The 23,869-nt window shown below is 43.9% G+C and overlaps 30 non-coding genes across 30 annotated transcripts; all 30 read left to right on the top strand.

The window, feature by feature from the left end:
- Nucleotides 1–379: 379 nt before the first annotated feature.
- Nucleotides 380–453, top strand: trnat-ugu (transfer RNA threonine (anticodon UGU)). The gene has a single exon. It is a non-coding gene; the product is annotated as a tRNA-Thr (tRNA).
- A 963-nt stretch (nucleotides 454–1,416) lies between these two features.
- trnat-ugu (transfer RNA threonine (anticodon UGU)) lies at nucleotides 1,417–1,490 on the top strand. The gene has a single exon. It is a non-coding gene; the product is annotated as a tRNA-Thr (tRNA).
- Nucleotides 1,491–1,865: 375 nt separating this feature from the next.
- Nucleotides 1,866–1,947, top strand: trnat-agu (transfer RNA threonine (anticodon AGU)). Its single transcript has one exon. It is a non-coding gene; the product is annotated as a tRNA-Thr (tRNA).
- Nucleotides 1,948–2,410: 463 nt separating this feature from the next.
- Nucleotides 2,411–2,484, top strand: trnat-cgu (transfer RNA threonine (anticodon CGU)). The gene has a single exon. It is a non-coding gene; the product is annotated as a tRNA-Thr (tRNA).
- Nucleotides 2,485–3,447: 963 nt separating this feature from the next.
- Nucleotides 3,448–3,521, top strand: trnat-ugu (transfer RNA threonine (anticodon UGU)). Its single transcript has one exon. It is a non-coding gene; the product is annotated as a tRNA-Thr (tRNA).
- Nucleotides 3,522–3,898: 377 nt separating this feature from the next.
- On the top strand, nucleotides 3,899–3,980 carry trnat-agu (transfer RNA threonine (anticodon AGU)). Its single transcript has one exon. It is a non-coding gene; the product is annotated as a tRNA-Thr (tRNA).
- A 453-nt stretch (nucleotides 3,981–4,433) lies between these two features.
- trnat-cgu (transfer RNA threonine (anticodon CGU)) lies at nucleotides 4,434–4,507 on the top strand. The gene has a single exon. It is a non-coding gene; the product is annotated as a tRNA-Thr (tRNA).
- Nucleotides 4,508–5,408: 901 nt separating this feature from the next.
- trnar-ucu (transfer RNA arginine (anticodon UCU)) lies at nucleotides 5,409–5,498 on the top strand. Its single transcript is given in 2 exon segments — nucleotides 5,409–5,445; nucleotides 5,463–5,498. It is a non-coding gene; the product is annotated as a tRNA-Arg (tRNA).
- A 114-nt stretch (nucleotides 5,499–5,612) lies between these two features.
- trnat-agu (transfer RNA threonine (anticodon AGU)) lies at nucleotides 5,613–5,686 on the top strand. Its single transcript has one exon. It is a non-coding gene; the product is annotated as a tRNA-Thr (tRNA).
- Nucleotides 5,687–6,149: 463 nt separating this feature from the next.
- trnat-cgu (transfer RNA threonine (anticodon CGU)) lies at nucleotides 6,150–6,223 on the top strand. The gene has a single exon. It is a non-coding gene; the product is annotated as a tRNA-Thr (tRNA).
- A 1,107-nt stretch (nucleotides 6,224–7,330) lies between these two features.
- On the top strand, nucleotides 7,331–7,403 carry trnat-agu (transfer RNA threonine (anticodon AGU)). Its single transcript has one exon. It is a non-coding gene; the product is annotated as a tRNA-Thr (tRNA).
- A 453-nt stretch (nucleotides 7,404–7,856) lies between these two features.
- trnat-cgu (transfer RNA threonine (anticodon CGU)) lies at nucleotides 7,857–7,930 on the top strand. The gene has a single exon. It is a non-coding gene; the product is annotated as a tRNA-Thr (tRNA).
- A 902-nt stretch (nucleotides 7,931–8,832) lies between these two features.
- trnar-ucu (transfer RNA arginine (anticodon UCU)) lies at nucleotides 8,833–8,927 on the top strand. Its single transcript is given in 2 exon segments — nucleotides 8,833–8,869; nucleotides 8,887–8,927. It is a non-coding gene; the product is annotated as a tRNA-Arg (tRNA).
- Nucleotides 8,928–9,036: 109 nt separating this feature from the next.
- On the top strand, nucleotides 9,037–9,110 carry trnat-agu (transfer RNA threonine (anticodon AGU)). The gene has a single exon. It is a non-coding gene; the product is annotated as a tRNA-Thr (tRNA).
- A 463-nt stretch (nucleotides 9,111–9,573) lies between these two features.
- trnat-cgu (transfer RNA threonine (anticodon CGU)) lies at nucleotides 9,574–9,647 on the top strand. The gene has a single exon. It is a non-coding gene; the product is annotated as a tRNA-Thr (tRNA).
- A 964-nt stretch (nucleotides 9,648–10,611) lies between these two features.
- trnat-ugu (transfer RNA threonine (anticodon UGU)) lies at nucleotides 10,612–10,685 on the top strand. Its single transcript has one exon. It is a non-coding gene; the product is annotated as a tRNA-Thr (tRNA).
- Nucleotides 10,686–10,866: 181 nt separating this feature from the next.
- trnar-ucu (transfer RNA arginine (anticodon UCU)) lies at nucleotides 10,867–10,956 on the top strand. The gene is given in 2 exon segments: nucleotides 10,867–10,903; nucleotides 10,921–10,956. It is a non-coding gene; the product is annotated as a tRNA-Arg (tRNA).
- Nucleotides 10,957–11,070: 114 nt separating this feature from the next.
- trnat-agu (transfer RNA threonine (anticodon AGU)) lies at nucleotides 11,071–11,144 on the top strand. The gene has a single exon. It is a non-coding gene; the product is annotated as a tRNA-Thr (tRNA).
- A 451-nt stretch (nucleotides 11,145–11,595) lies between these two features.
- trnat-cgu (transfer RNA threonine (anticodon CGU)) lies at nucleotides 11,596–11,669 on the top strand. The gene has a single exon. It is a non-coding gene; the product is annotated as a tRNA-Thr (tRNA).
- A 963-nt stretch (nucleotides 11,670–12,632) lies between these two features.
- Nucleotides 12,633–12,706, top strand: trnat-ugu (transfer RNA threonine (anticodon UGU)). Its single transcript has one exon. It is a non-coding gene; the product is annotated as a tRNA-Thr (tRNA).
- A 181-nt stretch (nucleotides 12,707–12,887) lies between these two features.
- On the top strand, nucleotides 12,888–12,977 carry trnar-ucu (transfer RNA arginine (anticodon UCU)). Its single transcript is given in 2 exon segments — nucleotides 12,888–12,924; nucleotides 12,942–12,977. It is a non-coding gene; the product is annotated as a tRNA-Arg (tRNA).
- A 114-nt stretch (nucleotides 12,978–13,091) lies between these two features.
- Nucleotides 13,092–13,165, top strand: trnat-agu (transfer RNA threonine (anticodon AGU)). Its single transcript has one exon. It is a non-coding gene; the product is annotated as a tRNA-Thr (tRNA).
- A 451-nt stretch (nucleotides 13,166–13,616) lies between these two features.
- Nucleotides 13,617–13,690, top strand: trnat-ugu (transfer RNA threonine (anticodon UGU)). The gene has a single exon. It is a non-coding gene; the product is annotated as a tRNA-Thr (tRNA).
- Nucleotides 13,691–14,591: 901 nt separating this feature from the next.
- On the top strand, nucleotides 14,592–14,681 carry trnar-ucu (transfer RNA arginine (anticodon UCU)). The gene is given in 2 exon segments: nucleotides 14,592–14,628; nucleotides 14,646–14,681. It is a non-coding gene; the product is annotated as a tRNA-Arg (tRNA).
- A 114-nt stretch (nucleotides 14,682–14,795) lies between these two features.
- trnat-agu (transfer RNA threonine (anticodon AGU)) lies at nucleotides 14,796–14,869 on the top strand. The gene has a single exon. It is a non-coding gene; the product is annotated as a tRNA-Thr (tRNA).
- Nucleotides 14,870–15,332: 463 nt separating this feature from the next.
- On the top strand, nucleotides 15,333–15,406 carry trnat-cgu (transfer RNA threonine (anticodon CGU)). The gene has a single exon. It is a non-coding gene; the product is annotated as a tRNA-Thr (tRNA).
- A 1,099-nt stretch (nucleotides 15,407–16,505) lies between these two features.
- Nucleotides 16,506–16,579, top strand: trnat-agu (transfer RNA threonine (anticodon AGU)). Its single transcript has one exon. It is a non-coding gene; the product is annotated as a tRNA-Thr (tRNA).
- A 463-nt stretch (nucleotides 16,580–17,042) lies between these two features.
- On the top strand, nucleotides 17,043–17,116 carry trnat-cgu (transfer RNA threonine (anticodon CGU)). The gene has a single exon. It is a non-coding gene; the product is annotated as a tRNA-Thr (tRNA).
- Nucleotides 17,117–18,222: 1,106 nt separating this feature from the next.
- Nucleotides 18,223–18,296, top strand: trnat-agu (transfer RNA threonine (anticodon AGU)). The gene has a single exon. It is a non-coding gene; the product is annotated as a tRNA-Thr (tRNA).
- A 453-nt stretch (nucleotides 18,297–18,749) lies between these two features.
- Nucleotides 18,750–18,823, top strand: trnat-cgu (transfer RNA threonine (anticodon CGU)). Its single transcript has one exon. It is a non-coding gene; the product is annotated as a tRNA-Thr (tRNA).
- The last annotated feature ends 5,046 nt before the right edge of the window (nucleotides 18,824–23,869 follow it).

Genomic DNA, 23,869 nt, shown 5'->3' with positions numbered 1-23,869 from the left:
GCAGCATGCAATTTAATTTGCGAACCACCCCTCAGATGCTGCCCAGAGTCATCTCAGCAATGCAGCATGGCTCAGCTGGTCAAAGAGCTTTCCTTGCAAACACGTGATCCTTGGTTTAGGACTGCTGCAAGCCTGGAAGGAGCTACTGCATGTGGCGCAGAGTGTAGCGCATTGGACTATTAGTCTGCGATTTGAAGTTTGTGGGTTTGAGTCAAAACAGATTGGTGACTTCTGGCCTTTTGTTTATCATTAAATTGCAAGCTTATGCCCTCGGGCAACAGAAAGTTGTGAAAAATCTCATAAGCTGACCAGCCCGTGGACCTTTGTCTTCACCGCTGGATGTTTTGATCAACTTACTCACCCTCCTAGTGCTCTGCTTGGCGCTGTGGCTTAGTTGGTCAAAGCATCTGTCTTGTAAACAGGAGATCCTGGGTTCAAATCCCAGCGGTGCCTTTAGCATCCCTTGTGTGCCTCAAGCATGTGCTTTTCTGAGATCGGACTGCAAACAGGGATAGGAAAGGCAGCAGTCGATTCCATTTCCAAACCACATCCTGATAATGCTAACGCTCTTTTGAACAGGTCAACAGTTGCTGATAGGCTCTTTGGCACAATAGATAGCAAACTGGACTTCTAGACTGCCAGATTAGGCCATTCAAAAGTTAACTAATGGCACTTGGCCAACAAACCCAGAGGCTAGCTGGCCTCCCGAATCAGTTGTCAAAAAAACCATTTTAGGCTGTGCAGAGCCTGGCCGTTAGCCTCTTATCTGGATGCTTTTATCCTCTAAGTGCCGCTCCCTGGGAGAGTGAGTGCAGGTTGGCGCCGTGGCTCAGTTGGTTTAAGCATGTGTCGTAAATAGGACATACTGAATTCGGTCCCACTTTATATTAAGTGGCCTTAACTACTATGTACTTACATCAATAATGAATACATGTACTTATTGTGTTCATATTGTATTGTTAATTGGTTTTGCTGCTATTGAGGTGGGAAACAGGTAAGGTTAGGGACAGATTTGGTGGTATGGGTAAGTATAAGGGTGTGTTAAGGTGTGAGGGATGGGTCAACCATGTAATTATACATGTAATTACAGAAATTAATTACAGATGTAATTACGTGCAGATATTTTTCAAATATAAGTACAATGTAAAAACATGCATGTACACAATAAGGGATTTGTACCAAATTAATAATTAAAATTTAAGTACATAGTAGTTAAGGCCACTTAATATAAAGTGGGTCCCTGAATTCAAATCCCAGCACTGTCTTTGCTGGTAATCAAACACCACCTTGGGTTGTGTGTTTTTGCTTTGCGCAATCAGGCGGTACAGAGGAGCATCAGAGCAGCATGCGATTTCATTTGCCAACCACCCCTCAGCTGCTGACGAAGAATTCTGACCCAAGTCAACAATGCAGCAGGGTGCCGTGGCTTAGCTGGTCAAAGCGCTTGTCTTGTAAACAGGAGATCCTGGGTTCGATTCCCAGCGGTGCCTTTTAACAGGTGGCTCTGCTCATTGGGCTCTTTCTTGGAAAGGAAGCCCTTACAGATCATCCACTTTTCCAACCACATACCAATTGCAGAGAGACCCACATATCTTGTCCTTCCCGCTCCCCAAATGCCTGAACTCAATTCAACGGACTGGCACAAGCCAGGAAAAAAAGCTTCACACATGTCTCTGTGGCGCAATGGATAGGGCATTGGACTTCTAGACTGCCAGATGAGGCCATTCAAAGGTTGTGGGTTTGAGTCCCACCAGAGTCATTACTTTTGGCATTCTGTTAATGGTGCTTGGCCAACAAACACATATGCTCTCTGGCCACCCCTCCAGAGTTAGAAAACTCTAAGTCTCACTTTCTTAGTAGGTGCATGCAAGTTGGTGCCGTGGCTTAGTTGGTTAAAGCGCCTGTCTAGTAAACAGGAGATCCTAGGTTCGAATCCCAGCGGTGCATTTGCTGGTGATTAAGTAGCGCCTTGGGCTGAGAGGTTTTGGTCTCCGTAAAAGGGGGTGCAGAGGAGTGCTAGAGCAGCATGCAATTTAATTTGCGAACCACCCCTCAGATGCTGCCCAGAGTCATCTCAGCAATGCAGCATGGCTCAGCTGGTCAAAGAGCTTGCCTTGCAAACATGTGATCCTTGGTTTTGGACTGCTGCAAGCCTGGAATGAGCTACTGCATGTGGCGCAGAGTGTAGCGCATTGGACTATTAGTCTGCGATTTGAGGCCATTTAAAGTTTGTGGGTTTGAGTCAAAACAGATTGGTGACTTCTGGCCTTTTGTTTATCATTAAATTGCACGCTTATGCCCTCGGGCAACAGAAAGTTGTGAAAAATCTCATAAGCTGACCAGCCCGTGGACCTTTGTCCTCACCGCTGAATGTTTTGATCAACCTACTCACCCTCCTAGTGCTCTGCTTGGCGCTGTGGCTTAGTTGGTCAAAGCGTCTGTCTCGTAAACAGGAGATCCTGGGTTCAAATCCCAGTGGTGCCTTTAGCATCCCTTGCGTGCCTCAAGCATGTGCTTTTCTGAGATCGGACTGCAAACAGGGATAGGAAAGGCAGCAGGCGATTCCATTTCCAAACCACATCCTGATAATGCTAACGCTCTTTTGAACAGGTCAACAGTTGCTGATAGGCTCTGTGGCACAATAGATAGCAAACTGGACTTCTAGACTGCCAGATTAGGCCATTCAAAAGTTAACTAATGGCACTTGGCCAACAAACCCAGAGGCTAGCTGGCCTCCCGAATCAGTTGTCAAAAAAACCATTTTAGGCTGTGCAGAGCCTGGCCGTTAGCCTCTTATCTGGATGCTTTTATCCTCTAAGTGCCGCTCCCTGGGAGAGTGTGTGCAGGTTGGCGCCGTGGCTTAGTTGGTTTAAGCATGTGTCGTACATAGGACATACTGAATTCGGTCCCACTTTATATTAAGTGGCCTTAACTACTATGTACTTACATTAAAAATGAATACATGTACATATTGTGTTCATATTGTATTGTTAATTGGTTTTGCTGCTATTGAGGTGGGAAACAGGTAAGGTTAGGGTCAGATTTGGTGGTATGGGTAAGTATAAGGGTGTGTTAAGGTGTGAGGGATGGGTCAACCATGTAATTATACATGTAATTACAGAAATTAATTACAGATGTAATTACGTGCAGATATTTTTCAAATATAAGTACAATGTAAAAACATGCATGTACACAATAAGGGATTTGTACCAAATTAATAATTAAAATTTAAGTACATAGTAGTTAAGGCCACTTAATATAAAGTGGGTCCCTGAATTCAAATCCCAGCACTGTCTTTGCTGGTAATCAAACACCACCTTGGGTTGTGTGTTTTTGATTTGCGCAATCAGGCGGTACAGAGGAGCGTCAGAGCAGCATGCGATTTCATTTGCCAACCACCCCTCAGCTGCTGACGAAGAATTCTGACCTAAGTCAACAATGCAGCAGGGCGCCGTGGCTTAGCTGGTCAAAGCGCTTGTCTTGTAAACAGGAGATCCTGGGTTCGATTCCCAGCGGTGCCTTTTAACATGTGGCTCTGCTCATTGGGCTCTTTCTTGGAAAGGAAGCCCTTACAGATCATCCACTTTTCCAACCACATACCAAATGCAGAGAGACCCACATATCTTGTCCTTCCCGCTCCCCAAATGCCTGAACTCAATTCAACGGACTGGCACAAGCCAGGAAAAGAAAAGCTTCACACATGTCTCTGTGGTGCAATGGATAGCGCATTAAACTTCTAGACTGACAAATGAGGCCATTCAAAGGTTGTGGGTTCGAGTCCCACCAGAGTCGTTACTTTTGGCATACTGTTTATGGCGCTTGGCCAACAAACACACATGCTCTCTGTCCACCCCTCCAGAGTTATAAAACTCTAAATCTCAATTTCTTACTAGATACATGCAAGTTGGTGCCGTGGCTTAGTTGGTTAAAGCGCCTGTCTAGTAAACAGGAGATCCTAGGTTCGAATCCCAGCGGTGCATTTGCTGGTGATTAAGTAGCGCCTTGGGCTGAGAGGTTTTGGTCTCCGTAAAAGGGGGTGCAGAGGAATGCTAGAGCAGCATGCAATTTAATTTGCGAACCACCACTCGGATGCTGCCCAGGGTCATCTCAGCAATGCAGCATGGCTCAGCTGGTCAAAGAGCTTGCCTTGCAAACACGTGATCCTTGGTTTAGGACTGCTGCAAGCCTGGAAGGAGCTACTGTATGTGGCGCAGAGTGTAGCGCATTGGACTATTAGTCTGCCATTTGAAGTTTGTGGGTTTGAGTCAAAACAGATTGGTGACTTCTGGCCTTTTGTTTATCATTAAATTGCAAGCTTATGCCCTCGGGCACCAGAAAGTTGTGAAAAATCTAATAAGCTGACCAGCCCGTGGACCTTTGTCCTCACCGCTGGATGTTTTGATAAACTTACTCACCCTCCTAGTGCTCTTCTTGGCGCTGTGGCTTAGTTGGTTAAATCGTCTGTCTCGTAAACAGGAGATCCTGGGTTCAAATCCCAGCGGAGCCTTTAGCATCCCTTGTGTGCCTCAAGCATGTGCTTTTCTGAAATCGGACTGCAAAAAGGGATAGCAAAGGCAGCAGGCGATTCCATTTCCAAACCACATCCTGATAATGCTAACGCTCTTTTGAACAGGTCAACAGTTGCTGATAGGCTCTGTGGCACAATAGATAGCAAACTGGACTTCTAGAATGCCAGATGAGGCCATTCAAAGGTTAACTAATGGCACTTGGCCAACAAACCCAGAGGCTAGCTGGCCTCCCGAATCAGTTGTCAAAAAAAACATTTTAGGCTGTGCAGAGCCTGGCCGTTAGCCTCTTATCTGGATGCTTTTATCCTCTAAGTGCCGCTCCCTGGGAGAGTGTGTGCAGGTTGGCGCCGTGGCTTAGTTGGTTTAAGCTTGTGTCGTAAATAGGACATACTGAATTCGGTCCCACTTTATATTAAGTGGCCTTAACTACTATGTACTTACATCAAAAAATGAATACATGTACTTATTGTGTCCATATTGTATTGTTAATAGGTTTTGCTGCTATTGAGGTGGGAAACAGGTAAGGTTAGGGACAGATTTGGTGGTATGGGTAAGTATAAGGGTGTGTTAAGGTGTGAGGGATGGGTCAACCATGTAATTATACATGTAATTACAGAAATTAATTACAGATGTAATTACGTGCAGATATTTTTCAAATATAAGTACAATGTAAAAACATGCATGTACACAATAAGGGATTTGTACCAAATTAATAATTAAAATTTAAGTACATAGTAGTTAAGGCCACTTAATATAAAGTGGGTCCCTGAATTCAAATCCCAGCACTGTCTTTGCTGGTAATCAAACACCACCTTGGGTTGTGTTTTTTTGCTTTGCGCAGTCAGGCGGTACAGAGCCAGGAAAAAAAGCTCCACACATGTCTCTGTGGCGCAATGGATAGCGCATTGGACTTCTAGACTGCCAAATGAGGCCATTCAAAGGTTGTGGGTTTGAGTCCCACCAGAGTCATTACTTTTGGCATTCTGTTAATGGCGCTTGGCCAACAAACACACATGCTCTCTGGCCACCCCTCCAGAGTTATAAAACTCTAAATCTCACTTTCTTACTAGATACATGCAAGTTGGTGCCGTGGCTTAGTTGGTTAAAGCGCCTGTCTAGTAAACAGGAGATCCTAGGTTCGAATCCCAGCGGTGCCTTTGCTGGTGATGAAGTAGCGCCTTGGGCTGAGTGGTTTTGATCCCCGTAAAAGGGGGTGCAGAGGAGTGCTAGAGCAGCATGCAATTTAATTTGCGAACCACCCCTCAGATGCTGCCCAGAGTCATCTCAGCAATGCAGCATGGCTCACCTGGTCAAAGAGCTTGCCTTGCAAACACGTGATCCTTGGTTTAGGACTGCTGCAAGCCTGGAAGGAGCTACTGCATGTGGCGCAGAGTGTAATGCATTGGACTATTAGTCTGCGATTTGAGGCCATATGAAGTTTGTGGGTTTGAGTCAAAACAGATTGGTGACTTCTGGCCTTTTGTTTATCATTAAATTGCAAGCTTATGCCCTCGGGCAACAGAAAGTTGTGAAAAATCTCATAAGCTGATCAGCCCGTGTACCTTTGTCCTCACCGCTGGATGTTTTGATCAACTTACTCACCCTCCTAGTGCTCTGCTTGGCGCTGTGGCTTAGTTGTTCAAAGCATCTGTCTCGTAAACAGGAGATCCTGGGTTCAAATCCCAGCGGTGCCTTTAGCATCACTTGTGTGCCTCAAGCATGTGCTTTTCTGAGATCGGACTGCAAACAGGGATAGGAAAGGCAGCAGGCGATTCCATTTCCAAACCACATCCTGATAATGCTAACGCTCTTTTGAACAGGTCAACAGTTGCTGATAGGCTCTGTGGCACAATAGATAGCAAACTGGACTTCTAGACTGCCAGATTAGGCCATTCAAAAGTTAACTAATGGCACTTGGCCAACAAACCCAGAGGCTAGCTGGCCTCCCGAATCAGTTGTCAAAAAAACCATTTTTAAGCTGTGCAGAGCCTGGCCGTTAGCCTCTTATCTGGATGCTTTTATCCTCTAAGTGCCGCTCGCTGGGAGAGTGTGTGCAGGTTGGCGCCGTGGCTTAGTTGGTTTAAGCATGTGTTGTAAATAGGACATACTGAATTCGGTCCCACTTTATATTAAGTGGCCTTAACTACTATGTACTTACATCAAAAATGAATACATGTACTTATTGTGTTCATATTGTATTGTTAATTGGTTTTGCTGCTATTGAGGTGGGAAACAGGTAAGGTTAGGGACAGATTTGGTGGTATGTGTAAGTATAAGGTTGTGTTAAGGTGTGAGGGATGGGTCAACCATGTAATTATACATGTAATTACAGAAATTAATTACAGATGTAATTACGTGCAGATATTATTCAAATATAAGTACAATGTAAAAACATGCATGTACACAATAAGGGATTTGTACCAAATTAATAATTAAAATTTAAGTACATAGTAGTTAAGGCCACTTAATATAAAGTGGGTCCCTGAATTCAAATCCCAGCACTGTCTTTGCTGGTAATCAAACACCACCTTGGGTTGTGTTTTTTTGCTTTGCACAATCAGGCGGTACAGAGCCAGGAAAAAAGAGCTCCACACATGTCTCTGTGGCGCAATGGATAGCGCATTGGACTTCTAGACTGCCAAATGAGTCTATTAAAAGGTTGTGGGTTCGAGTCCCACCAGAGTTGTTACTTTTGGCATTCTGTTAATGGCGCTTGGCCAACAAACACACATGCTCTCTGGCCACCCCTCCAGAGTTATAAAACTCCAAATCTCAATTTCTTACTAGATACATGCAAAGTTGGTGCCGTGGTTAGTTGGTTAAAGCGCCTGTCTAGTAAACAGGAGATCCTGGGTTCGAATCCCAGCGGTGCCTTTGCTGGTGATGAAGTAGCGCCTTGGGCTGAGAGGTTTTGGACTCCGTAAAAGGGGGTGCAGACGAGTGCTAGAGCAGCATGCAATTTAATTTGCGAACCACCCCTCAGATGCTGCCCAGAGTCATCTCAGCAATGCAGCATGGCTCAGCTGGTCAAAGAGCTTGCCTTGCAAACACATGCTCCTTGGTTTAGGACTGCTGCAAGTCTGGAAGGAGCTACTGCATGTGGCGCAGAGTGTAGCGCATTGGACTATTAGTCTGCCATTTGAAGTTTGTGGGTTTGAGTCAAAACAGATTGGTGACTTCTGGCCTTTTGTTTATCATTAAATTGCAAGCTTATGCCCTCGGGCACCAGAAAGTTGTGAAAAATCTAATAAGCTGACCAGCCCGTGGACCTTTGTCCTCACCGCTGGATGTTTTGATAAACTTACTCACCCTCCTAGTGCTCTTCTTGGCGCTGTGGCTTAGTTGGTTAAATCGTCTGTCTCGTAAACAGGAGATCCTGGGTTCAAATCCCAGCGGAGCCTTTAGCATCCCTTGTGTGCCTCAAGCATGTGCTTTTCTGAAATCGGACTGCAAAAAGGGATAGCAAAGGCAGCAGGCGATTCCATTTCCAAACCACATCCTGATAATGCTAACGCTCTTTTGAACAGGTCAACAGTTGCTGATAGGCTCTGTGGCACAATAGATAGCAAACTGGACTTCTAGAATGCCAGATGAGGCCATTCAAAGGTTAACTAATGGCACTTGGCCAACAAACCCAGAGGCTAGCTGGCCTCCCGAATCAGTTGTCAAAAAAAACATTTTAGGCTGTGCAGAGCCTGTCCGTTAGCCTCTTATCTGGATGCTTTTATCCTCTAAGTGCCGCTCCCTGGGAGAGTGTGTGCAGGTTGGCGCCGTGGCTTAGTTGGTTTAAGCTTGTGTCGTAAATAGGACATACTGAATTCGGTCCCACTTTATATTAAGTGGCCTTATCTACTATGTACTTACATCAAAAAATGAATACATGTACTTATTGTGTTCATATTGTATTGTTAATAGGTTTTGCTGCTATTGAGGTGGGAAACAGGTAAGGTTAGGGACAGATTTGGTGGTATGGGTAAGTATAAGGGTGTGTTAAGGTGTGAGGGATGGGTCAACCATGTAATTATACGTGTAATTACAGAAATTAATTACAGATGTAATTACGTGCAGATATTTTTCAAATATAAGTACAATGTAAAAACATGCATGTACACAATAAGGGATTTGTACCAAATTAATAATTAAAACTTAAGTACATAGTAGTTAAGGCCACTTAATATAAAGTGGGTCCCTGAATTCAAATCCCAGCACTGTTTTTGCTGGTAATCAAACACCACCTTGGGTTGGGTTTTTTTGCTTTGCGCAATCAGGTGGTACAGAGCCAGGGAAAAAAAGCTCCACACATGTCTCTGTGGCGCAATGGATAGCGCATTGGACTTCTAGACTGCCAAATGAGGCCATTCAAAGGCTGTGGGTTCGAGTCCCACCAGAGTTGTTACTTTTGGCATTCTGTTAATGGCGCTTGGCCAACAAACACACATGCTCTCTGTCCACCCCTCCAGAGTTATAAAACTCTAAATCTCAATTTCTTACTAGATACATGCAAGTTGGTGCCGTGGCTTAGTTGGTTAAAGCGCCTGTCTAGTAAACAGGAGATCCTGGGTTCAAATCCCAGCGGTGCCTTTGCTGGTGATGAAGTAGTGCCTTGGGCTGAGAGGTTTTGGTCTCCGTAAAAGGGGATGCAGAGTAGTGCTAGAGCAGCATGCAATTTAATTTGCGAACCACCCCTCAGATGCTGCCCAGAGTCATCTCAGCAATGCAGCATGGCTCACCTGGTCAAAGAGTTTGCCTTGCAAACACGTGATCCTTGGTTTAGGACTGCTGCAAGCCTGGAAGGAGCTACTGCATGTGGCGCAGAGTGTAGTGCATTGGACTATTAGTCTGCGATTTGAGGCCATTTGAAGTTTGTGGGTTTGAGTCAAAACAGATTGGTGACTTCTGGCCTTTTGTTTATCATTAAATTGCAAGCTTATGCCCTCGGGCAACAGAAAGTTGTGAAAAATCTCATAAGCTGACCAGCCCGTGGACCTTTGTCCTCACCGCTGGATGTTTTGATCAACTTACTCACCCTCCTAGTGCTCTTCTCGGCGCTGTGGCTTAGTTGGTTAAAGCGTCTGTCTCGTAAACAGGAGATACTGGGTTCAAATCCCAGCGGTGCCTTTAGCATCCCTTGTGTGCCTCAAGCATGTGCTTTTCTGAGATCGGGCTGCAAACAGGGATAGGAAAGGCAGCAGGCGATTCCATTTCCAAATCACATCCTGATAATGCTAATGCTCTTTTGAACAGGTCAACAGTTGCTGATAGGCTCTGTGGCACAATAGATAGCAAACTGGACTTCTAGACTGCCAGATGAGCCCATTCAAAGGTTAACTAATGGCACTTGGCCAACAAACCCAGAGGCTAGCTGGCCTCCCGAATCAGTTGTCAAAAAAACCATTTTAGGCTGTGCAGAGCCTGGCCGTTAGCCTCTTATCTGGATGCTTTTATCCTCTAAGTGCCGCTCCCTGGGAGAGTGTGTGCAGGTTGGCGCCGTGGCTTAGTTGGTTTAAGCTTGTGTCGTAAATAGGACATACTGAATTCGGTCCCACTTTATATTAAGTGGCCTTAACTACTATGTACTTACATCAAAAAATGAATACATGTACTTATTGTGTTCATATTGTATTGTTAATAGGTTTTGCTGCTATTGAGGTGGGAAACAGGTAAGGTTAGGGACAGATTTGGTGGTATGGGTAAGTATGAGGGTGTGTTAAGGTGTGAGGGATGGGTCAACCATGTAATTATACATGTAATTACAGAAATTAATTACAGATGTAATTACGTGCAGATATTTTTCAAATATAAGTACAATGTAAAAACATGCATGTACACAATAAGGGATTTGTACCAAATTAATAATTAAAATTTAAGTACATAGTAGTTAAGGCCACTTAATATAAAGTGGGTCCCTGAATTCAAATCCCAGCACTGTCTTTGCTGGTAATCAAACACCACCTTGGGTTGTGTGTTTTTGATTTGCGCAATCAGGCGGTACAGAGGAGCGTCAGAGCAGCATGCGATTTCATTTGCCAACCACCCCTCAGCTGCTGACGAACAATTCTGACCCAAGTCAACAATGCAGCAGGGCGCCGTGGCTTAGCTGGTCAAAGCGCTTGTCTTGTAAACAGGAGATCCTGGGTTCGATTCCCAGCGGTGCCTTTTAACAGGTGGCTCTGCTCATTGGGCTCTTTCTTGGAAAGGAAGCCCTTACAGATCATCCACTTTTCCAACCACATACCAATTGCAGAGAGACCCACATATCTTGTCCTTCCCGCTCCCCAAATGCCTGAACTCAATTCAACGGACTGGCACAAGCCAGGAAAAAAAAAGCTTCACACATGTCTCTGTGGCGCAATGGATAGCGCATTGGACTTCTAGACTGGCAAATGAGGCCATTCAAAGGTTGTGGGTTCGAGTCCCACCAGAGTCGTTACTTTTGGCATTCTGTTAATGGCGCTTGGCCAACAAACACACATGCTCTCTGGCCACCCCTCCAGAGTTATAAAACTCTAAATCTCACTCTCTTACTAGATACATGCAAATTGGTGCCGTGGGTTAGTTGGTTAAAGCGCCTGTCTAGTAAACAGGAGATCCTGGGTTCGAATCCCAGTTGTGCCTTTGCTGGTGATGAAGTAGCGCCTTGGGCTGAGAGTTTTTGGTCTCCGTAAAAGGGGGTGCAGAGGAGTGCTAGAGCAGCATGCAATTTAATTTGCGAACCACCCCTCAGATGCTGCCCAGAGTCATCTCAGCAATGCAGCATGGCTCAGCTGGTCAAAGAGCTTGCCTTGCAAACACGTGCTCCTTGGTTTAGGACTGCTGCAAGCCTGGAAGGAGCTACTGCATGTAGCGCATTGGACTATTAGTCTGCGATTTGAGGCCATTTGAAGTTTGTGGGTTTGAATCAAAACAGATTGGTGACTTCTGGCCTTTTGTTTATCATTAAATTGCAAGCTTATGCCCTCGGGCAACAGAAAGTTGTGAAAAATCTCATAAGCTGACCAGCCCGTGGACCTTTGTCCTCACCGCTGGATGTTTTAAAGAACTTACTCACCCTCCTAGTGCTCTTCTCGGCGCTGTGGCTTAGTTGGTTAAAGCGTCTGTCTCGTAAACAGGAGATACTGGGTTCAAATCCCAGCGGTGCCTTTAGCATCCCTTGTGTGCCTCAAGCATGTGCTTTTCTGAGATCGGGCTGCAAACAGGGATAGGAAAGGCAGCAGGCGATTCCATTTCCAAATCACATCCTGATAATGCTAATGCTCTTTTGAACAGGTCAACAGTTGCTGATAGGCTCTGTGGCACAATAGATAGCAAACTGGACTTCTAGACTGCCAGATTAGGCCATTCAAAAGTTAACTAATGGCACTTAGCCAACAAACCCAGAGGCTAGCTGGCCTCCCGAATCAGTTGTCAAAAAAACCATTTTAGGCTGTGCAGAGCCTGGCCGTTAGCCTCTTATCTGGATGCTTTTATCCTCTAAGTGCCGCTCCCTGGGAGAGTGTGTGCAGGTTGGCGCCGTGGCTTAGTTGGTTTAAGCTTGTGTCGTAAATAGGACATACTGAATTCGGTCCCACTTTATATTAAGTGGCCTTAACTACTATGTACTTACATCAAAAAATGAATACATGTACTTATTGTGTTCATATTGTATTGTTAATAGGTTTTGCTGCTATTGAGGTGGGAAACAGGTAAGGTTAGGGACAGATTTGGTGGTATGGGTAAGTATGAGGGTGTGTTAAGGTGTGAGGGATGGGTCAACCATGTAATTATACATGTAATTACAGAAATTAATTACAGATGTAATTACGTGCAGATATTTTTCAAATATAAGTACAATGTAAAAACATGCATGTACACAATAAGGGATTTGTACCAAATTAATAATTAAATTTAAGTACATAGTAGTTAAGGCCACTTAATATAAAGTGGGTCCCTGAATTCAAATCCCAGCACTGTCTTTGCTGGTAATCAAACACCACCTTGGGTTGTGTGTTTTTGATTTGCGCAATCAGGCGGTACAGAGGAGCGTCAGAGCAGCATGCGATTTCATTTGCCAACCACCCCTCAGCTGCTGACGAACAATTCTGACCCAAGTCAACAATGCAGCAGGGCGCTGTGGCTTAGCTGGTCAAAGCGCTTGTCTTGTAAACAGGAGATCCTGGGTTCGATTCCCAGCGGTGCCTTTTAACAGGTGGCTCTGCTCATTGGGCTCTTTCTTGGAAAGGAAGCCCTTACAGATCATCCACTTTTCCAACCACATACCAATTGCAGAGAGACCCACATATCTTGTCCTTCCCGCTCCCCAAATGCCTGAACTCAATTCAACGGACTGGCACAAGCCAGGAAAAAAAAAGCTTCACACATGTCTCTGTGGCGCAATGGATAGCGCATTGGACTTCTAGACTGGCAAATGAGGCCATTCAAAGGTTGTGGGTTCGAGTCCCACCAGAGTCGTTACTTTTGGCATTCTGTTAATGGCGCTTGGCCAACAAACACACATGCTCTCTGGCCACCCCTCCAGAGTTATAAAACTCTAAATCTCACTCTCTTACTAGATACATGCAAGTTGGTGCCGTGGGTTAGTTGGTTAAAGCGCCTGTCTAGTAAACAGGAGATCCTGGGTTCGAATCCCAGTTGTGCCTTTGCTGGTGATGAAGTAGCGCCTTGGGCTGAGAGTTTTTGGTCTCCGTAAAAGGGGGTGCAGAGGAGTGCTAGAGCAGCATGCAATTTAATTTGCGAACCACCCCTCAGATGCTGCCCAGAGTCATCTCAGCAATGCAGCATGGCTCAGCTGGTCAAAGAGCTTGCCTTGCAAACACGTGCTCCTTGGTTTAGGACTGCTGCAAGCCTGGAAGGAGCTACTGCATGTAGCGCATTGGACTATTAGTCTGCGATTTGAGGCCATTTGAAGTTTGTGGGTTTGAATCAAAACAGATTGGTGACTTCTGGCCTTTTGTTTATCATTAAATTGCAAGCTTATGCCCTCGGGCAACAGAAAGTTGTGAAAAATCTCATAAGCTGACCAGCCCGTGGCCCTTTGTCCTCACCGCTGGATGTTTTGATCAACCTACTCACCCTCCTAGTGCTCTGCTTGGCGCTGTGGCTTAGTTGGTCAAAGCGTCTGTCTTGTAAACAGGAGATACTGGGTTCAAATCCCAGCGGTGCCTTTAGCATCCCTTGTGTGCCTCAAGCATGTGCTTTTCTGAGATCGGGCTGCAAACAGGGATAGGAAAGGCAGCAGGCGATTCCATTTCCAAACCACATCCTGATAATGCTAACGCTCTTTTGAACAGGTCAACAGTTGCTGATAGGCTCTGTGGCACAATAGATAGCAAACTGGACTTCTAGACTGCCAGATTAGGCCATTCAAAAGTTAACTAATGGCACTTGGCCAACAAACCCAGAGGCTAGCTGGCCTCCCGAATCAGTTGTCAAAAAAACCATTTTAGGCTGTGCAGAGCCTGGCCGTTAGCCTCTTATCTGGATGCTTTTATCCTCTAAGTGCCGCTCCCTGGGAGAGTGTGTGCAGGTTGGCGCCGTGGCTTAGTTGGTTTAAGCATGTGTCGTAAATAGGACATACTGAATTCGGTCCCACTTTATATTAAGTGGCCTTAACTACTATGTACTTACATCAAAAATGAATACATGTACTTATTGTGTTCATATTGTATTGTTAATTGGTTTTGCTGCTATTGAGGTGGGAAACAGGTAAGGTTAGGGACAGATTTGGTGGTATGGGTAAGTATAAGGGTGTGTTAAGGTGTGAGGGATGGGTCAACCATGTAATTATACATGTAATTACAGAAATTATTTACAGATGTAATTACGTGCAGATATTTTTCAAATATAAGTACAATGTAAAAACATGCATGTACACAATAAGGGATTTGTACCAAATTAATAATTAAAATTTAAGTACATATTAGTTAAGGCCACTTAATATAAAGTGGGTCCCTGAATTCAAATCCCAGCACTGTCTTTGCTGGTAATCAAACACCACCTTGGGTTGTGTTTTTTTGCTTAGCGCAATCAAGCGGTACAGAGCCAGGAAAAAAAAGCTCCACACATGTCTCTGTGGCGCAATGGATAGCGCATTGGACTTCTAGACTGCCAGATGAGGCCATTCAAAGGTTGTGGGTTCGAGTCCCACCAGAGTCGTTGCTTTTGGCATTCTGTTAATGGCGCTTGGCCAACAAACACACATGCTCTCTGTCCACCCCTCCAGAGTTATAAAACTCTAAATCTCATTTTCTTACTAGATACATGCAAGTTGGTGCCGTGGCTTAGTTGGTTAAAGCGCCTGTCTAGTAAACAGGAGATCCTGGGTTCGAATCCCAGGGGTGCCTTTGCTGGTGATGAAGTAGTGCCTTGGGCTGAGAGGTTTTGGTCTCCGTAAAAGGGGGTGCAGAGGAATGCTAGAGCAGCATGCAATTTACTTTGCGAACCACCCCTCAGATGCTGCCCAGAGTCATCTCAGCAATGCAGCATGGCTCACCTGGTCAAAGAGCTTGCCTTGCAAACACGTGATCCTTGGTTTAGGACTGCTGCAAGCCTGGAAGGAGCTACTGCATGTGGCGCAGAGTGTAGCGCATTTGACTATTAGTCTGCGATTTGAGGACATTTGAAGTTTGTGGATTTGAGTCAAAACAGATTGGTGACTTCTGGCCTTTTGTTTATCATTAAATTGCAAGCTTATGCCCTCGGGCAACAGAAAGTTGTGAAAAATCTCATAAGCTGACCAGCCCGTGGACCTTTGTCCTCACCGCTGGATGTTTTGATCAACTTACTCACCCTCCTAGTGCTCTTCTTGGCGCTGTGGCTTAGTTGGTTAAAGCGTCTGTCTCGTAAACAGGAGATCCTGGGTTCAAATCCCAGCGGTGCCTTTAGCATCCCTTGTGTGCCTCAAGCATGTGCTTTTCTGAAATCGGACTGCAAAAAGGGATAGCAAAGGCAGCAGGCGATTCCATTTCCAAACCACATCCTGATAATGCTAACGCTCTTTTGAACAGGTCAACAGTTGCTGATAGGCTCTGTGGCACAATAGATAGCAAACTGGACTTCTAGACTGCCAGATGAGCCCATTCAAAGGTTAACTAATGGCACTTGGCCAACAAACCCAGAGGCTAGCTGGCCTCCCGAATCAGTTGTCAAAAAAACCATTTTAGGCTGTGCAGAGCCTGGCCGTTAGCCTCTTATCTGGATGCTTTTATCCTCTAAGTGCCGCTCCCTGGGAGAGTGTGTGCAGGTTGGCGCCGTGGCTTAGTTGGTTTAAGCTTGTGTCGTAAATAGGACATACTGAATTCGGTCCCACTTTATATTAAGTGGCCTTAACTACTATGTACTTACATCAAAAAATGAATACATGTACTTATTGTGTTCATATTGTATTGTTAATAGGTTTTGCTGCTATTGAGGTGGGAAACAGGTAAGGTTAGGGACAGATTTGGTGGTATGGGTAAGTATGAGGGTGTGTTAAGGTGTGAGGGATGGGTCAACCATGTAATTATACATGTAATTACAGAAATTAATTACAGATGTAATTACGTGCAGATATTTTTCAAATATAAGTACAATGTAAAAACATACATGTACACAATAAGGGATTTGTACCAAATTAATAATTAAAATTTAAGTACATAGTAGTTAAGGCCACTTAATATAAAGTGGGTCCCTGAATTCAAATCCCAGCACTGTCTTTGCTGGTAATCAAACACCACCTTGGGTTGTGTTTTTTTGCTTTGCGCAATCAGGCGGTACAGAGCCAGGAAAAAAAACTCCACACATGTGGCGCAATGGATAGCGCATTGGACTTCTAGACTGCCAAATGAGGCCATTCAAAGGTTGTGGGTTCAAGTCCCACCAGAGTCGTTACTTTTGGCATTCTGTTAATGGCGCTTGGCCAACAAACACACATGCTCTCTGTCCACCCCTCCAGAGTTATAAAATTCTAAATCTCAATTTCTTACTAGATACATGCAAGTTGGTGCCGTGGCTTAGTTGGTTAAAGCGCCTGTCTAGTAAACAGGAGATCCTGGGTTCGAATCCCAGCGGTGCCTTTGCTGGTGATGAAGTAGTGCCTTGGGCTGAGAGGTTTTGGTCTCCGTAAAAGGGGGTGCAGAGGAGTGCTACAGCAGCATGCAATTTAATTTGCGAACCACCCCTCAGATGCTGCCCAGAGTCATCTCAGCAATGCAGCATGGCTCAGCTGGTCAAAGAGCTTGCCTTGCAAACACGTGCTCCTTGATTTAGGACTGCTGCAAGCCTGGAAGGAGCTACTGCATGTGGCGCAGAGTGTAGCGCATTGGACTATTAGTCTGCGATTTGAGGCCATTTGAAGTTTGTGGGTTTGAGTCAAAACAGATTGGTGACTTCTGGCCTTTTGTTTATCATTAAATTGCAAGCTTATGCCCTCGGGCAACAGAAAGTTGTAAAAAATCTAATAAGCTGACCAGCCCATGGACCTTTGTCCTCACCGCTGGATGTTTTGATCAACTTACTCAACCTCCTAGTGGTCTTCTTGGCGCTGTGGCTTAGTTGGTTAAAGCGTCTGTCTCGTAAACAGGAGATCCTGGGTTCAAATCCCAGCGGTGCCTTTAGCATCCCTTGTGTGCCTCAAGCATGTGCTTTTCTGAGATCGGACTGCAAACAGGGATAGGAAAGGCAGCAGGCGATTCCATTTCCAAACCACATCCTGATAATGCTAACGCTCTTTTGAACAGGTCAACAGTTGCTGATAGGCTCTGTGGCACAATAGATAGCAAACTGGACTTCTAGACTGCCAGATGAGGCCATTCAAAGGTTAACTAATGGCACTTGGCCAACAAACCCAGAGGCTAGCTGGCCTCTCGAATCAGTTGTCAAAAAAACCATTTTAGGCTGTGCAGAGCCTGGCCGTTAGCCTCTTATCTGGATGCTTTTATCCTCTAAGTGCCGCTCCCTGGGAGAGTGTGTGCAGGTTGGCGCCGTGGCTTAGTTGGTTTAAGCTTGTGTCGTAAATAGGACATACTGAATTCGGTCCCACTTTATATTAAGTGGCCTTAACTACTATGTACTTACATCAAAAAATGAATACATGTACTTATTGTGTTCATATTGTATTGTTAATAGGTTTTGCTGCTATTGAGGTGGGAAACAGGTAAGGTTAGGGACAGATTTGGTGGTATGGGTAAGTATAAGGGTGTGTTAAGGTGTGAGGGATGGGTCAACCATGTAATTATACATGTAATTACAGAAATTAATTACAGATGTAATTACGTGCAGATATTTTTCAAATATAAATACAATGTAAAAACATGCATGTACACAATAAGGGATTTGTACCAAATTAATAATTAAAATTTAAGTACATAGTAGTTAAGGCCACTTAATATAAAGTGGGTCCCTGAATTCAAATCCCAGCACTGTCTTTGCTGGTAATCAAACACCACCTTGGGTTGTGTTTTTTTGCTTTGCGCAATCAGGCGGTACAGAGCCAGGAAAAAAAAGCTCCACACATGTCTCTGTGGCGCAATGGATAGCACATTGGACTTCTAGACTGCCAAATGAGGAAATTAAAAGGTTGTGGGTTCGAGTCCCACCAGAGTCGTTACTTTTGGCATTCTGTTAATGGCGCTTGGCCAACAAACACACATGCTCTCTGTCCACCCCTCCAGAGTTATAAAACTCTAAATCTCAATTTCTTACTAGATACATGCAAGTTGGTGCCGTGGCTTAGTTGGTTAAAGCGCCTGTCTAGTAAACAGGAGATCCTGGGTTCGAATCCCAGCGGTGCCTTTGCTGGTGATGAAGTGGCACCTTGGGCTTACAGGTTTTGGTCTCCGTAAAAGGGGGTGCAGAGGAGTGCTAGAGCAGCATGCAATTTAATTTGCGAACCACCCCTCAGATGCTGCCCAGAATCATCTCAGCAATGCAGCATGGCTCAGCTGGTCAAAGAGCTTGCCTTGCAAACACGTGATCCTTGGTTTAGGACTGCTGCAAGCCTGGAAGGAGCTACTGCATGTGGCGCAGAGTGTAGCGCATTGGACTATTAGTCTGCCATTTGAAGTTTGTGGGTTTGAGTCAAAACAGATTGGTGACTTCTGGCCTTTTGTTTATCATTAAATTGCAAGCTTATGCCCTCGGGCAACAGAAACTTGTGAAAAATCTCATAAGCTGACCAGCCCATGGACCTTTGTCCTCACCGCTGGATGTTTTGATCAACTTACTCACCCTCCTAGTGCTCTGCTTGGCGCTGTGGCTTTGTTGGTCAAAGCGTCTGTCTCGTAAACAGGAGATCCTGGGTTCAAATCCCAGCGGTGCCTTTAGCATCCCTTGTGTGCCTCAAGTATGTGCTTTTCTGAGATCGGACTGCAAACAGGGATAGGAAAGGCAGCAGGCGATTCCATTTCCAAACCACATCCTGATAATGCTAACGCTCTTTTGAACAGGTCAACAGTTGCTGATAGGCTCTGTAGCACAATAGATAGCAAACTGGACTTCTAGACTGCCAGATTAGGCCATTCAAAAGTTAACTAATGGCACTTGGCCAACAAACCCAGAGGCTAGCTGGCCTCCCGAATCAGTTGTCAAAAAAAACATTTTTAGGCTGTGCAGAGCCTAGCCGTTAGCCTCTTATCTGGATGCTTTTATCCTCTAAGTGCCGCTCCCTGGGAGAGTGTGTGCAGGTTGGCGCCGTGGCTTAGTTGGTTTAAGCATGTGTCGTAAATAGGACATACTGAATTCGGTCCCACTTTATATTAAGTGGCCTTAACTACTATGTACTTACATCAAAAATGAATACATGTACTTATTGTGTTCATATTGTATTGTTAATTGGTTTTGCTTCTATTGAGGTGGGAAACAGGTAAGGTTAGGGACAGATTTTTTGGTATGGGTAAGTATAAGGGTGTGTTAAGGTGTGAGGGATGGGTCAACCATGTAATTATACATGTAATTACAGAAATTAATTACAGATGTAATTACGTGCAGATATTTTTCAAATATAAGTACAATGTAAAAACATGCATGTACACAATAAGGGATTTGTACCAAATTAATAATTAAAATTTAAGTACATAGTAGTTAAGGCCACTTAATATAAAGTGGGTCCCTGAATTCAAATCCCAGCAATGTCTTTGCTGGTAATCAAACACCACCTTGGGTTGTATTTTTTTGCTTTGCGCAATCAGGCCGTACAGAGTCAGGAAAAAAAAGCTCCACACATGTCTCTGTGGCGCAATGGATAGCGCATTGGACTTCTAGACTGCCAGATGAGGCCATTCAAAGGTTAACTAATGGCACTTGGCCAACAAACCCAGAGGCTAGCTGGCCTCCCGAATCAGTTTTCAAAAAAACAATTTTAGGCTGTGCAGAGCCTGGCCGTTAGCCTCTTATCTGGATGCTTTTATCCTCTAATGGCGCGTTTTCACCGAGTGGTACGGTACGGTACGGGTCGGTACGGGTCGGGTCTGTTAACCATGATTTGGCTAGCGTTTCCACCGCCAACAGTACCCTTACTTGATAGGCGTGGTGTATTCCAGAAAGTAGTGATAACGTCACTTGATAGGCGTGGTGTATGACGGAAAGTAGCTTGACGTCATTCGATCGCGCGGGAAGAGGAAAGTTCACCGCAAACAACAATGGAGGACATACAGCAGCTATTCTTGCTTCTCGGTGTGTGGCTGTTTATCTCAAGGAAGAGACAATATTTGTTTGAGCAAAGGCTACATGCTGCAAGGAAAAACACAGCGGAAAAATACAGGGGAATTTGGGAAATTTTAAGGAGCTGGGACGAGACAGACAACCGCGCGAGTAAAGACAAGGCAAGACAAACGCGACTGCGCAGGCGGGTAAGCTTGAGCTAAGCTAACTTTTTTATGTCATGTAATAATGTATTTCGTCTTATGTGCTAACTAAGCAATATTGTTATAGATTAAATAACCCTACACTGAATAAATAAGTACAATAAGCCCTGCCTGTGAAACCAGATTTTAACTGTGCCAACTGTAAACTACAGTCTATTCATTAAGCACTATGAAGGTTACTTTTTAAGATCATTAAACTTTTACATGAATCTGTTGATGCCTATATTATTACAAGGGCAATACTAGTTGTGGTTAATGATAGATTAGAAGTATAATTTTGAGAAAATAGTTATATCTGTAAGCTATTTTTTCTTTGTGCTTTAATGACACCAAAGTTCCCTCTCTGGTGCAGTATATTAGATATTTTAACAAATTTATATATTCTATCGTGTCCAAGGGTAACTCTTACAATGTTTATAATACTTTATATAATACTTTATGTATTTTTTCATTCGGCGTATGATAGTTGCACTTTTAATTAAATGACCCACCATCACTGCGACATTGTATTAATCTTAACTTTTTTGTTTGTTTGTTTTCTAGATACTCAATCTGGTGCAAAATCAGCGCCGCAGACCAACCGTTTGGACTTTCAGCCGCTCAAATGACTGGTGGGATGTGATTGTTCCAGGATTCACACACACACAGTGGTTGAACAACTTCAGGATGTCTGAAGAAACATTTATATTCCTTTGTGCCATGGTGCATCCAGCAATGGAAAAGCAGGACACAAACTACAGAGAGTGTGTTCCCCTTAAGAAAAGAGTTGCCACGGCACTATGGAAGCTTGCAACCAACAGCGACTACAGAAGTATTGGCCATCTTTTTGGTGTCAGCAGAACAACAGTGTGTCGGTGCGTCCAGGAATTCTGCAAGGCCGCTAGCATGTTGTTAGTTCCAGAACAGATATGTTTCCCTGACCAGCAGAAGTTCAAAGAGATGGCAGCCTACTTTGAGAACCGGTGGGGGCTTCCACAGTGTGTTGGTGCCATTGATGGGTCACACATACCCATAATAGCCCCAAAGGAGTACCACTGCGATTACTTTAATAGAAAAGGCTGGCATTCCATCATCCGGCAAGGAGTAGTTGACGGAAAAGGACTATTTTGGAGTGCATATGCAGGAATGGCTGGAAGTTTGCATGATGCTCGGGTTCTGAGACTATCTACATTGTGGGAGTTGGTCGAGCGTGGAAGCCTCTACCCAGCTTGCACCAGGAACATCAGTAGGGTGAATGCTGGCTTTTATGTGCTAGGAGACTCTGCCTACCCTTTGCAGAATTGGCTCCTAAAACCAATCCCTGACAATGGCCGGCTGACAGCAGAACAACTGACCTACAACAAAAAAGTGTGCAGGGCTCGGGTGGTGGTAGAAAATGCTTTTGGGAGACTCAAAGGAAGGTGGCGGTGCCTTATGAAGAGGAATGACAGCGACATCGAACTGGTGAAGTCCATGGTGTTGACTTGTTGTGCTCTGCACAATCTTTGTGAAAGGCATGGAGAGGATTACCAGCACGAATGGGATACACCTGTTGCTGCAGAGCCTGTGGTGCCACTGGCACAGGGTGCAGAGGAGGAGGGCAGGGATGTACGCGAGGGTCTGATGCGTTATTTGAACAGTTAAATCTGTTGTACAGATAGCAAAGGCACACCTGTGTAAACGCTAAGATTTGATTTTATGGACATGAATAAATCCTTTTTACTTTTACCCTGCCTCTTCATATTTTGTGAAATATTTTTGCCGCTGCCTCTTATGTAGATGGTGTTTAAACATGAGGTATAATTCATTTTGGGTAACTATATCAAATGGCCAATCTGGTAACGCTTAAGATAATACTGCGCAAGTACACATAATTTACAGCATACCTATTGGTAATTATAGAGTGTGTACATGTAATTATAGGGGAACAATTTATAATATTTGGTGAATAAAGGAGTAACAACCATGAAAAATACAAATAAAATGCAGTATTTCATAACCAAGCTACCCAACTAAGGGCTAATTATTTTAATATTACATGGTATGTAGCTTATGACCTATTATGCTAAAAAACATGGAAAATTACAAATAATTTATGCAGTAATTCATGATTACAGCCCGGAAAGTACTGCGTAAGTACACCGAATTTACAGCGTACCTTTCTGTAATTATTGTACATACTTTATAAGTACACGTGCAATTATAAGGGAACAATTTATAATATTTATAATATTAATTTATAATATTTGGGGTAAAGGACTTATTACTCTGCAATACATATGACTGTAAAAATAAATAAATTCAGATTTTGTTTGCAATAAATGTAAAGTAACACATTGCTAACTAATTTGTATTTAAGGCAAGCATAATCTCCCAAATGGCCATTATGGCCAAGGTAGCAAACAATAGATGTCATTGACACCAGATGACAGGAACATTAATAAAACGACCTCAATTTATAGAATGGGTAAGGGAGGAATTGTGTGAGATGGCCATTGAACACAGGACACATGAGGTAATGAAAAAGTACTTTAATTTAAAAAGTCAAACAAATGCTATTGACAAAAAAATGAGCTGTGCGACAGAAAAAAGGTTTTGTAAACAAGTGCAAACAAAAATTAAAAGTGCAAACAAAGTAAACGAGTGCAAACAAAAAACTAAATAAGTCCAAAAAAATTAAACAAGTCCAAAAAAGTAAACAAGTCTAAAGTGCTGTGTGCAAAAGAGCACAAGTGGCTGGATCATGGCACAGGGTTGGACTGCAAACAGGGATAGGAAAGGCAGCAGGCGATTCCATTTCCAAACCACATCCTGATAATGCTAACGCTCTTTTGAACAGGTCAACAGTTGCTGATAGGCTCTGTGGCACAATAGATAGCAAACTGGACTTCTAGACTGCCAGATTAGGCTATTCAAAAGTTAACTAATGGCACTTGGCCAACAAACCCAGAGGCTAGCTGGCCTCCCGAATCAGTTGTCAAAAAAAACATTTTAGGCTGTGCAGAGCCTGGCCATTAGCATCTTATCTGGATGCTTTTATCCTCTAAGTGGGAGAGTGTGTGCAGGTTGGCGCCGTGGCTTAGTTGGTTTAAGCATGTGTCGTAAATCGGACATACTGAATTCGGTCCCACTTTATATTAAGTGGCCTTAACTACTATGTACTTACATCAAAAATGAATACATGTACTTATTGTGTTCATATTGTATTGTTAATTGGTTTTGCTGCTATTGAGGTGGGAAACAGGTAAGGTTAGGGACAGATTTGGTGGTATGGGTAAGTATAAGGGTGTGTTAAGGTGTGAGGGATGGGTCAACCATGTAATTATACATGTAATTACAGAAATTAATTACAGATGTAATTACGTGCAGATATTTTTCAAATATAAGTACAATGTAAAAACATGCATGTACACAATAAGGGATTTGTACCAAATTAATAATTAAAATTTAAGTACATAGTAGTTAAGGCCACTTAATATAAAGTGGGTCCCTGAATTCAAATCCCAGCACTGTCTTTGCTGGTAA

This window comes from Carassius carassius, chromosome 1 (genome assembly GCF_963082965.1).
Source record: "Carassius carassius chromosome 1, fCarCar2.1, whole genome shotgun sequence".
Lineage (NCBI taxonomy): Eukaryota > Metazoa > Chordata > Actinopteri > Cypriniformes > Cyprinidae > Carassius > Carassius carassius.
This window is presented reverse-complemented; position numbering and strand designations above follow the sequence as displayed.